Source organism: Anolis sagrei, chromosome 3, assembly GCF_037176765.1.
Source record: "Anolis sagrei isolate rAnoSag1 chromosome 3, rAnoSag1.mat, whole genome shotgun sequence".
NCBI lineage: Eukaryota > Metazoa > Chordata > Lepidosauria > Squamata > Dactyloidae > Anolis > Anolis sagrei.
The window spans coordinates 69,983,504-69,996,502 of record NC_090023.1 but is presented as its reverse complement, the minus strand read 5'-3'; the positions used below and the strand labels follow the sequence as shown (position 1 = coordinate 69,996,502).

The 12,999-nt window shown below is 38.6% G+C and overlaps 1 protein-coding gene across 1 annotated transcript in view; it reads right to left on the bottom strand.

The window, feature by feature from the left end:
- Positions 1-12,999, bottom strand: part of SON (SON DNA and RNA binding protein) — a 35,140-nt gene that overhangs the window by 17,671 nt on the left and 4,470 nt on the right.

The window sequence follows — 12,999 nt, the reverse complement described above, 5'->3', positions numbered from 1 at the left end:
TACCCTCCCTCCCTCTTTTCTCTCCATTTCACTTCAAAAATGGCAATAAAAAGTAACACTGTAATATTTCCCATTGACATTTTAGAGCGAAACAAAAAAGAAACCAGATATTTAAAAATTCTTAGAGATATTCTTTGGAGGACTGGTAGTAGAAAACTGCCCCCTCGTCCCAGACTTTATCCTTTCTTCTCTATATGGTAGGAAACATTATTCTGTTTTCATCACAAACAAGAGGACTGGGGCTTTTTACAATATGCAGTGCTGCTGGTAGAGTTTGCAGCCCAGGAGGAAAACAAGAATTCTTGTTAAATCACCGATGACTGGAATCATAGGGTTGGAAGAGACCACACCGGCCATCCAGTTCAGCTTTCTGCCATGCGGGAACACACATTCAAAGCAGTCCTGACAGCCCCCAAAGAAGGGGACTCCACCACACACAAAGGCAGCAGAATGTACTGTGAGGAAGTTCTTTCTTATATTCAGATAGTATATATTTTCCTGCAGTTTGAACTCTTTGCTATGTGTCCTAGTCTCTTGAGCAGCAGAAAACAAACCTGCTGCATCCTCAATATGACATTCTTTCAAATACTTAAACATGGCTACCTTGTCACCGCTTAACCTTCTCTCCCCCAGATTAAACATACCCACTTCTCTAAAGGTGGAAACAAAGCAGAATCCAATACTGTATGAAAGTTTGATCTAGGATCAAGAAATGAAGCAGAAGATGGAGAAGCTCCATCCACTCAGAAAAAATGAGACCAGAAGTAAACTATGGCAGAGACCATGAGCTAAGACCAAATATCAGAGTAAAACTAAAACAGCACACTAAATCAACTATCATGCCAAATACAACTTGAAGAACACCCTACAGAATTTAAAGATAAAGTAACAAAATAATTTGAACTATTAAGCTTAATTGACCAAGAGCCAGAAGAACTCTGGACAGAAGCCAGGGACATTGTCAGGGAGTAATGCAAAAAATAAATAAATCTGCAGCCAAAAAAGAAAGGAAAGCTGCAATGGATGAGAAATAAAACTCTTCCAGCTGTTAAGGACATATGAGAAGGGAAAGTAAAAGGTGACATAAATAGTCAGAATCTTGAATGCAGAGAAAAAGATGTCACAACAAAAAAGAAGAGACTTCTTCTATAAGATCCAACAAAGTGCAGATGCTCTACAAAGAAGCAGAGGAAATCATTTCATAACCAAGTAGAAATTAAATAATGTAAAGAATACACTGAAGAACTATAGAAAAGATAAGAGGATGACAGGTTCATTAAAGGAGAACTTATCTAAAGATAACTGTATTATTTTAGAAAATAAAGAACCTGTATTCAAAGCACTTGAGAGAAATAAATCACCACCAACAGATGGCATACCAAGAAAGTTGCTTCAACATTCAGATAGAATCTACTCAAGTTCTGACTAAATTCTGAAAGCAATTGTGAAAAATAAAACAATGGCCCACAGAGTGGAAATGCTCACTATACATCCCAAACCAAAGACAGAGGACAACAGGAACAGCAGCAAACACAGGACCACTGCAATCCCCATGCAAGTGAAGTGATGCTCAAAATTGTACAACGAACACTTTTACCATATATGGAGCGAGAAACGGCGGTTGTCCAAGCTGGGTTCAGGAAAGGAAGTGGCACTAGGGATCATGTTGCAAACGTATGTTGGTTAATAGACTTTAACAAGAAATTCACCCTGTGCTTTGTATCTTGTAGCTAACCTTTGGATTGTGTAGATCATAAAAAATTATGGATTGCTCTTAAGTAAATGGAGGTGCCACAACATTTTATTGCCCTGATGCATAACTTTTACTTGGGACAAGACTATGCCCAAAACAAAACATGGTAAAATGGAATCATTTCCAATTGGGAAGGAGATTAGGCAAAGCTGAATTAAATCACCTGTCGGTTTAACTTGTACACAAAACATTTCTGACATAAAGTAGGAGTAAACTCAGAGGAAGGAAATGTGAGAACTGGGGAAGGACAAGATATGCAGATGGCCCAATATTGCTAGCAGAAATTAATGAAGTCCTGTAACAATTACTGAAAAAGTAAAAGAAGGAAGTGGAAAGGCAAGTTTACAACTGAACATTAAGAAAACAAATCACAGATGATTTACATAAATTTGAAGTAGAAGACATTGAAATAGTTCAAGCTTTTCCATGTTTCGGCTCAGTCATTAATCAGGAGACTACAGTCAAGAAATCAAAAGACTAGGACTTGGGAAGGCACCTATAAGGAAACTAAGCAGGATCTTTAAATATAAAGATATATCACTGAATTGGGATTGCCCATACTATTTTATATCAACTTTCTTTGTATGGTTGTAAAAGCTGGAGAGTGAAGAATGCTGACAGGAAGGAAATTAATTTGAAATGTGGTGCCAGTGAAGAGGTCTGCAGATACCATGGATTCCAAAAAGACAAAACAAGCCTGAACTCTCACTAGAATACAAGATAATTTTATTGAAAGGGTCATATTTTGGATGTATCATGAAAAGACAAAACTAGACACAATAATACTTGGTAATGTTGAAGGCAGTAGGAAAAGATGATCTCATCACAGATGAATGCTCAATCAAGGATGCCATAGCCCTGTGTCTGCAAGACCTGAGCAGGTCTGTTGATGACAGTGTCACCTGGAGGTCTCTCATTTAGAGTCGCCATAAATCAAAGTTGACTTGACTGCAGTTAACAGCTGAAACTGACTTTTTGTTGAAAATTGAGTCCAATCGTAAGGTAGAGTCTAGCTCTCCAACTGATTTGAAGTTGACGTCCATGTCAGTTATAGTTGTAACAGAAAATTGTGAGTCCCCAGTGTAGATGGATAAAGCTCAATTCTGATGCATTTTATAATCCCATGAGAATTCCAATATATTGAAAATTACGCTTACTGCATAGATTACCTCCACACATTTTATATCCCCCAAAGAGACTAACAATTCTAATGCACAGCCTTATGAATATGGCCAAACTATTACCAGAACATTTAACTTCATTTTCTCTGCACTAAGATTTGCCAAAGAGCAGCATGGAAGATTTTCCATCCTAGTATACTACATTGGATGGAACAAAATGGTACAGCAATGGCAAAAAAACAATTGATTTCTCAGAACACTCTCTGTCCCAATTCTGCTTGACAAGTGACTGAAATTATGGGCACTGTTCACAGCTCTCCTGGGGATGATGTTACAAGTATTCTATATAAATTCTGTAACAAAACATGATTCTGTGAAAACTAAAATGCCCCATTTGAGTGAGCAGGATATTTAAAGCACTCTTGAAAATTAACATGCCTCAAAGTTACACTGCATACTTACACTCCTAAAAAACCTTCAATTTTTCTTTACTATGAACACGTTACTTTGTAATGCATCGTGTGAAAATATAATTTACATCTGCTTCCACTTGTATTGACAACAAAAGCATATTCTGAAACTTGTGTTAAGAAGCATGTTGCCATTTACAGAACAGAAAATTATCACAATTAAGAAATGTAAAAGAAATCTGAAAAATAAGAACACATTAATTTACTTTAAAATATAACTATGCAAAAAAGACTGCAGGTGATGAATTACCCAAGTCAGTTAGACGTTTAGGTGATCTGCTAGAAGATCTGGATCTTCGGGTATCAGGTGATTTACTGGTGCTTCGTCTTCTTACTGCGGACCTGGATCGTCCTAAACGGACAGGTGATCGACTTCGGGACCGTAATCTGAGAGAGATTCTGTAACTGTCTCTTGAATCAGACCTCTTCCTCCTCCGATCAGGAGATCGTGATCTGTTTCTTCGAGCTCTCCTACGCCTTTCCCTTGATAAAGATCGTTGTCTTGACAAAGACCTTGATCTGGTCCTCCTCCAACGTCTTGAACGTGATGGAGATCGACTTCGTGACTGTGTTCGTGATCGATGGCCAGATTTTGATCTGGAGAGCCTTCTCCGTGTTAATGATCGGGAACGATTCCTTTTAGACCGTGAAACTGTTCTACGCCTTCGAGATCTGTTTTCTGGGGATTTAGAGTCTTTACTCCTTGATCTTCGTAAATTCTCTCTCTCACCTGATTTATCTACAGATTTGGACCTAGATCTAGATTTGCGTTGTTCAGGGGATTTTGCACGACTAGTTGTAGATTTATCCAAAGATTCGGCTTCTTCTGTTTTTTCAACAGATTTGGACTTTGATCTCTGTCTGGAGACTTTCTCTGTTGATGCATCAGAAGACTCTTTGTCTTTTCTTCTTTCAGTAGATTTGGATCTGGATTTTGATTTAGACACCCGACGATCTGATGATTTGGATTTTCTATGTCTAGACCTAAGTGAAGCCTCTTCTTTTTCAACAGATTTGGTTCTAGATTTGTGATCAGCAGATCTGGATCGTCTCCTCTTTGATCTTGCTGAAGTTTCTACATTATCAACAGATTTGGATCTAGATTTGTGAGTATCAGAAGATCTGGAACGTTTCCTTTTTGCCTGCACCGAAGCTTCTCTTTTCTCAGCAGATTTGGATCTAGATTTACGATCAGAAGATGATCGCCTTCTCCTTCTCCTTCTTGAAGTTTCCCTTTTATCAACCGATTTAGACTTAGATCTGCGATTATCGGAGGATCTGGATCGTCTTCGCCTCGTCCTTACTGAAGTTTCCCTTTTATCAACCGATTTAGATTTAGATCTACGATTATCGGAGGATCTGGATCGTCTTCGCCTTGTCCTCAGTGAAGTTTCCCTTCTGTCAACAGATCTGGACTTAGTTCTGCGATTATCGGATGATCTGGATCTCCTTCTCCTCCTCAATGAACTTTCTCTTTTATCAAGTGACCTGGACCTAGATTTCTGCTGATCAAAGGACCTAGATCGCCTGCGCCTTGCCCTTACAGTAGTCTCTCTTCTGTCAACAGATCTTGATCTAGACTTGCGTGTATCAGGAGACCTAGATCGCCTGCGTCTTGTTCTCACCGAAGGTTCTCGTTTATCATCAGCTGATCTGGACCTTGATTTATGACGATCAGAGGATCTAGACTGTCTTCGACGAGTTCTTACTGAAGACCCCCTTCTATCTAGCGATCTGGATCTAGTTCTACCACGATCAAAGGACTGAGATCGCCTTCGTCTTACTCTCACTGCAGTATCTCTTTTGTCAGCTGATCGTGATCTGGATTTCCGTTGATCAGAAGATCTGGACCGTCTCCGCCTTGATCTTAACAAAGCCTCTCTTCTTTCTACAGATCTTGATCTAGATTTGTGTTTATCAGAGGACCTTGACAATCTTCTTCTTCTAACTGATCTTCTATCAATAGATCTTGATCTAGACTTGCGATGATCAGAAGACCTAGAACGTCTCCGCCTTGATCTTACTGAAGTTTCTCTTCTGTCTACAGATTTCGATCTAGACTTCGATCGCGATCGTCTCCGTCTGGACCTCAAAGATTCTTTATCCTCTTTTTTGTCAACAGATTTTGATCTGGATTTATGACGTGATACAGAGCGTTTTTTCCTGGAACGGGAATCATGCTTACTTCTAGAGCGTTCTCTTCTTGAGGCTACCTGTCTAGTAGTAGAATGTGATCTAGACTTTTTTTTATGTTTTTTGGACTTTGAAGGGGATTTTGATCTACTCTTTTTTGCTTTTTTACTACTTTTACTTTTATCTTTACTTTTGCTACTTGTTTTCTCATCTTTCTTTTCTTTCAAAATGCTTCCTTCACGTTCTTTCAGTATGACTGCAGTCTCTGTAACAGCTTCTGAATCTTTATCCTTCAAAGAGTCCTGTACAACTGTTTCCAAATCCTTTTCATTTGTTACATGCATAGATTTAAGAATTGTTTCTGAGTCTTTTGCCTCTACAATTACTTGTTCTCTGGATTTCAAGTCCTTCTCTGCCATATTCACAGACTCCAGAACTGGTTCTGAAACTCTCAAATCCAGTTTTATTTCTTGGACAAGTTCCAAGGGCTCTTCAGCTACTGGGCATGCAGCTGAAGTTGCTTTTGAATTTTGTTCCTCTACTGTGGCCTGTGGAATTCCACTCAAATCTTTTTCCTTCACTGAACTCAAAGATTCTGAAGCTGTTTCTGACTGTTTCTCTTCTATAGTGACCTCTGAAATTATTTTTGAACTACTGGCTTCTGTAACATGTTCTGCAGTTGATTCTACAGCTTTCATCTCTGCTCTGCATATACAACTCAAATTTTCTTCTGAAACATCTTTGCTATTTGTATGCACATATTCAGAAGGTAGTACAGAATCTTTCATATGAACACCCTGGATAGGATCTAGAGAGCCTTCAGAGGTTTTTCCTTCCAACAAAAGCACAGAAGTTGAATCTATGGTTAACAAAGATTTTGACATTCCTTCAAGAGCCATTTGGTCTTTGCTGTCTGTTGATGTTTGGGTAACTTGAAGAACTTTTACCTCCTCGCAAGATTCACATTTGTTAGCTGCCTCAAAGTCTTTTGATTGCTTTGTGTGCATAGACGTTAGGACACTTCCAGATTCAAAACACGTTTCTGCAACTTTTAACTCTAGGGCCATTTCTGAATTTAAATTTTTGACATCTGTAACATATGCTACTTCAGCAACAGATTTAGGACATTCATTTCCCACTAAAGATGCATGTTCTCCATCTACACAAGCATCCTTTACATCTGATGTGTGAATACTTTCCAGAGAGATTTCTGAACATTTTTCTTCAACATGTGGTTCTAACTGTAACTGCTTTTCTGGCTCTTTTACTGCTTCTACAATCACAGATGATACAACAGATCCAAAACTAGCTAAAGGTAACTGTTGATTAGCTTCTGAAACACCTTTTTCAGGTAGATGACTGCCTTCCAAATCTGTTGCCCCCACTCTATACAAAGAGGATTCTAAATATTTTATTTGTTGAGCATATTGGGGTTCTAAAACAGTTCCTAGATCTTTCATCTTGTCTGGGTATACTTTTTGTGATACTAATTCTGAAAATTTCCCGGTCATCTGCTCAGAAACTGGTGGAGTCTTCTGTGCAACATTGTCAGAGTCTGAAGTGGCTTCAAATGACTTTATTTCTAAATTATTTCCTGGTTTTACGTGCATCTGAGAGTCACTTATTTCTAACACTTCTGCCTCTTGAACAGTTCCAGAAGATGTAAAATCTGAGGTATGTTTTAGAATACCTGCAGAGTCTGTTTCAACTGAGACTGATTCCGAAGGTTTTAGTTGTGGTGTGATTTGTTGTGCTGCAGTGGTCACTGGAGAACTGCTATCCTTTTTTCCCAACATTCTTTCATAGTTTACTTGTCCTGAATCTTTTGTTTCTATTTTTGACAGAGGTTGTGTATTGTCATCTAAATCCATGGGGTCCAACATAAACTGAGGCTTTGAAGTTGTTTCAAGCTGCAAAGTTGTTTTTGAAGTGTTCTTTTCTGTTTCATCTAGAACACCAGAATTTGCCTCTGTAATTTTGACATCCATCTTAAACTCTGTCAAGTTCTCCTTCTGTGAAACTATTATGGAGTCTGAAACTGGTTGAGAATATTTTAATAGCAATTTTACATCTTGTCCTGTATCTTTTCCAGAACCTTTCTCTTCTGCTTTGCCTGCAGCCATTGACAAGTCTTCTGAAATCTGTGTTGATTCAGGTCTTCTAAATGTTTCTGCACCACTTGCATCAATGTTCGGAGATAATTCTGTATGCATAGAAAGCATTTTCTTCTTTTCCAAAGTAGTTTCCTTTTGACAGGTTTCTAAATCTTTTGCCTGTATCATGGAAATAGGCTTAAGAGTTTCTTTTGTTATGTCCACAGATTCCTTTGCTCCTTCTGATTTTTCTACAGTCACTACTGTTTCAACTGCTTTGGCAATTTTTAGTTCTTTATCTTCATCTTCATGGACAAAGGAAGGAACTGGTTTTTTATCTACTGTACCTAGTGTAAACAAAGGAACGTCTCCTGCTTTCTTAACCACTTCACATTTTTTAGATTGTGGAGTTACTCCCAACTTCTCATTTTCATTCAAATGTAGAATTTCTGTATGTGCTTCCAAGTTTGTAATGGGTGATGCTTTACTCCTGACCACTGGCTCAGGCTCATGAAATACCGATACATGTTGTAATTCAAGGAGTTCATTTTTCTTTTGTGTTTCTGACACAAGTTTTGGAAGATTCTCTCCCATTTCTACACCTGCTTTGAGGGTAGATTCTGAATCAATGTTCAAGTGTTTTACGTCAGCAATTCTAGATTCAGATTTCTGTTTCTGTACTTGATTACTTGATTCAACTGGAAACTGGAATTCTGAACTTCTTTCTGTGCACTCAACTTCCAAATCATACAGAGAATCTAAATTTACCTCCTTTGCTTTTAGATTTGTTGGCAATGATTCTAGAGTTTTCTTGGGACTATGCACATCAAAACTTGTTACAGATCCTTCACTTTCTTTTAACCTTTGTAGAACTTCTATGGCCTCCAATTCTTGAACTGTTTTTGAACTTATAATAACCCCCTTTGAAGTTTTTGAAGTTAATAACAGGCTTTCACTCTCAGTTCTCAGTTCATCTCCTGTTGTTTTTTGAGAGCCAGTATTCACTTCTTCATATCTTGGTGAAATCTGCAAATTGTCTGGACCTGAATTATCCTTTTTCATAATCTCAGTGGTATCAGAAGCTTTTTCCTGTAATGCAGGCCAGTAAGAAACAGTCTTATGTTCCAATGCTGCTTCCACTATTTTCACATTTTTGTGCAAACATTCTATTTTCTTCTGCAAATCATGCAACCCAGCCATCATTTCAGATTCTTTGACTTTTTTAATATTTTGTGACTCCAAATTGTTTGTATCCATTATGTGTGGTGACTGTGGAACTAATTCTGGACTCTTCAATTTTATTGTGATCTTCGGTTCTGTATGAAGTTCTAGATTTTGTTCTGAATAATTTGCAAATATCATATGCAATGAGTCTGAGGTAGGATCCACATCTCTCTCCTCTAATGTTCCTTCCTCTAGGTCAGTTGGTAAATCTTTTTCTTGTGACATTGCATCAGACATTGCATCTTGTGACATTGCATTCCTTTCGTTTACATGCTGGGAATCTGAAGGGCTTTCTATATTTTTCAGAATTACTGAAGACTCTGAAACTGTTTTCATACTCTTCAGATTCATTATTGTCTCAGTTATTTTGTTTGCACATTTTGAAACTTCCAGATTGTGTGGCTTTGCTATATCAGTAATTCCTGTAGCTGCTTCTAAACCACGAATCACTGAAACAGGTTTAGCTTGTGAAATGCTTTCATGAATTTTCACCTCAGTCATAGGTTCAGAATCTTTAGCTACTCCTGAATCTTGCTTTTCCTCCACAACAGCTTCAAAAGATGTCTTGAGAGAGCTATTTGCCTTCACAGCTTCCTCAGATTCTTGAGAAGGAGCAATATCCATCAAATCAACCACCCTAAAAGGTTCTGGAACAGTATTCAACTTTTCCTTCTCTGTTGCAGATTTTACAAGATCGGTCTTATTCATAATTCCCAGTTCTGCTGTTCCTGTAACATCTTTTGCATCTTTTTCAACTTGTAACTGTCTTGGATATTTTTCTGAACCTTTCAACTCCATCCTAAAACCACAGGCTTGGGTTTCTCTTAATTTTCTTGCTTCCGCCTCATTATCAGAAGTTGCGTTCATACCCTTTTGCTCACCAACTTCTACAACTTTTAAGTCTGTTTCAGAGACTACATGTAGAGATTCTGGAGCAGCTTCTGGATCTTCTGCTCCAGACTGCAGAGCTTTGGGCAAATCTTGCATTGTGATATGTCTCCCAGAGTCATGAACAAAATCATCTTTCATATCTGCAAGTGGAGTATGTTTGGGACTTCTTTCAGGAGCTTTTACCTTTGCTATATTCAAAAAATCTGAAGTCGCTTCAAAATCTTTCCCTACAACCATAGCCAAAAATCCCAAGGTTGACACTGAATCTTTGGCTTCTCCACTTGCCTCCAAGTGAGGCAAAGCAGATATTTCAAGTGAGGCTGATACTGATTGTTCCATGCCTCTTTGATTTAATGAGTTTGTAACAGAACTCAAACTTTTAACCTCTACTATGTCAGATTCCAGACCGGATTCTAAGACTTCCAGCTCTACTGCTATAGAATGTGAACTGTTTTCAGGAACATTTTGTTTTTCTGTTGCCTCCAATGCTGAACTGATTTCACTTTGTTCCACACAAAAAACTCCATCTTTGATCACATTTAGAGCATTATGTTCAGCTTCAGCCATTCTTAAAGATTGATCTTCTATGCACAAATTCATAGTGTGGCCAGTAGCTTTAGTAGTATCTCCCTCACTTGCAAGCTCAACCTCAGAAAACGCCTGAGAATCTTCTTTAGATGTCTCCAGTTTGCTATTATCTGAACTGGTACTGTCTGAATTTGGCATGGCTGAGTTTTGATTTTCAAATGCAGTTTTTTTCTGAACTGATACAGAAGCATGTTTTAAGGCAGATACAGACTCTATATTCACATCATCATCTCCACTTAATGTGAGCCGGATGTTTTCTGGCTTTGAGCGCAAAACAAGCTGCAAATCCCTGCATTCTTTCTGATTCACTTTTGATTCCTTGGACTGTTTTTTATGTTTCTTCTCCTTTTTCTCCTTCTTTCGCTTCTTTTTCTTCTTCTTATCTTTATGCTTCTTGTCTTTCTTAGACTTTTTCCTTGGAATTTCATCTTGCACTTCTTCAGATAACCCCCTTTTAGCAGAGCGTGATTTAGTTCTCACAACATCCTCTCTACCATCTGAAAAAGAGTAAAAAGTAAAATATAAATATTTTCTCAAAATGGTATAAAATACAGAAATGGAGAATGACTAGATTAATTACTTTATATAAAATTACAGCTTGAAATTGAAAGATGCACATGGGATCACTCCCCCCCAACCATGTATTAATATATTTGATACATCCGCTATCAAGAAAAAGAAACTTCATACTATTTGTGCTCCACTAGCGAAAGAATAGGGATATCAGTGCAAATTTTAATCTATAAAGCCCTATACGGCGTGGATACAGGTTACTCTTTATGAACCTGTTTGAAAACTACGATTCTCTGGGGAGGGCTTCTTCTGTCCCACCACCAGTTCAAGTGCATTTGGTGAAAACACAGGAGAGGGCCTTTTTACTGGCTGCTCCCTGACTCTGGAACTCCCTCCCTAGAGTCCAGGATGGCCCCATCCCTGCTTGCCTTCTGCAGACAGGTCAAGACCTTCCTGTGCCAGCAGGCATTTGGGAGAGGATGAGGAGAATGCTAGGTTGAGTGGGAGTGAGAGTTGGGAAGATATTTAGTTTTAAATGAAATTTTAATTGTATGAGTATGTTGTTGTTGTTCATTTGTTCAGTCGCTTCCGACTCTTCATGACCTCATGAACTAGCCGACGCCATGAGTATGTGTATTGTTTTTTAAACTTTATTTTGTGTTCATGACACAAATATTTAATTTTTGTATTTGCCATGTTTCTAAATTTATTGAGTTGTGTCACGTTATTGTAAGCCGCCTTGAGTCCCCATGAGATGGAAGGTGGGGTAGAAATAAAATGAAACAAAATAAATATCACATACATATTTTGAGTGATCATCTATTGAACCACTCATGACAGGTGACAGACGCCAGTAAGCATGCAAAAAATCCAAAAAAGCAAGGCAGGAACACATGAGTCCAAAACTCATGCTCTTAAGGCAACGTTAATTGAAAAAAACAGAAACAGGAGGCAATCAGATGATCATTTAAAGACACAGCTCAGATAGTCCCCAAACAAGACGTAGGTTTGTTCTTAAGCTGAATTTGTTTGTAAGTTTGAATAGGTAAATTTCTTTAAGTGTGGTGTTTGTTTTGCTTTCCGAGCCACTCTTCAGAAAATTTCATCTCATTTTCTGTCCCTGTCATAATTCAATTATGAAAAAATTGCCTTGTTGTGGAAACAAGGATTGGTGAGAAAGCTTCAGTGGAAGACATCCTTTTCCCATGATAATAACTCATTCAGAAGTTAATTTCCCTTCCTAGGAGTCAATTTCTCTCACTTCTGTTGTCTCACCCTACATTCTTAACTGTGAGTTGTTTGTACGTTCAATGTTTATAACTCAGGAGCTGCCTATACATGCTGTAATGTATTTTATTCCATCACAAAGTTCCCATCATTTTCTTCCCAGCTGCCACATTATACAGAAACTGAACATACATTCAGGAAGGTTCTGCACATAATGCAACTCTAACCAGTATAAAAAATACTGGTTTGGAGCTGCATTATAGCTACACAGGGCTGCTGATCACCTGGGAGGCAGGACAGTTGCCCTGCAGACCAGCCCTGCTGTAACTGGGAATGAAGCAGGTTTCCAAACTCCCCAGCACACCAATTCCCCCTTCCCCCCACAAAAAAAGACAGAAAAGTAGCACTTACCTTTACTTGCATACGCTTTACTTCCTGATTCACTCCACATGACTGAACAAAGCAACTTTGGAGGAGCTAGCCCTCTTCACTCCTCTCAAGCTGCCAGACTCAGTCACATAAGGCAAATAATGAAGTGGAGTCTGCAGATCAAGGTAAGTACTACTCTTCTGTCTGTAGGGGATCAGCCATCCTGACTCCCTTGGCCGTTCAAGCCTGGGGAGTGTATGATGGCTTTAGGGACATGATCCTGGATCCCACATAGGGATCCGGGATTACTCTCCCCATTTCCCCAACACAAGGGATCTGAATTCTGGAGAAGGCTCATTAAGCAGCTTACCCTAAGTTAAACTCATATCAGCCTCCATGCTTATGCGACTCTACACTGCATTATTTCGCAGTGTAGAACTACCCCCAGCCCCTACTAGAATGTTTCAAATAGAAAGCTGCCCTTCCCTGGTTATTTTAAAGGCTTTTGTTCTTCTGAAAATTGCAGGAGGCCCTGAAACATGGAGATGCTTCACTCTCATTTTTCAAAATTCCCATTTTACTCTATTTTTGGCAGCAGTCATCATTTGAGTTTGTTA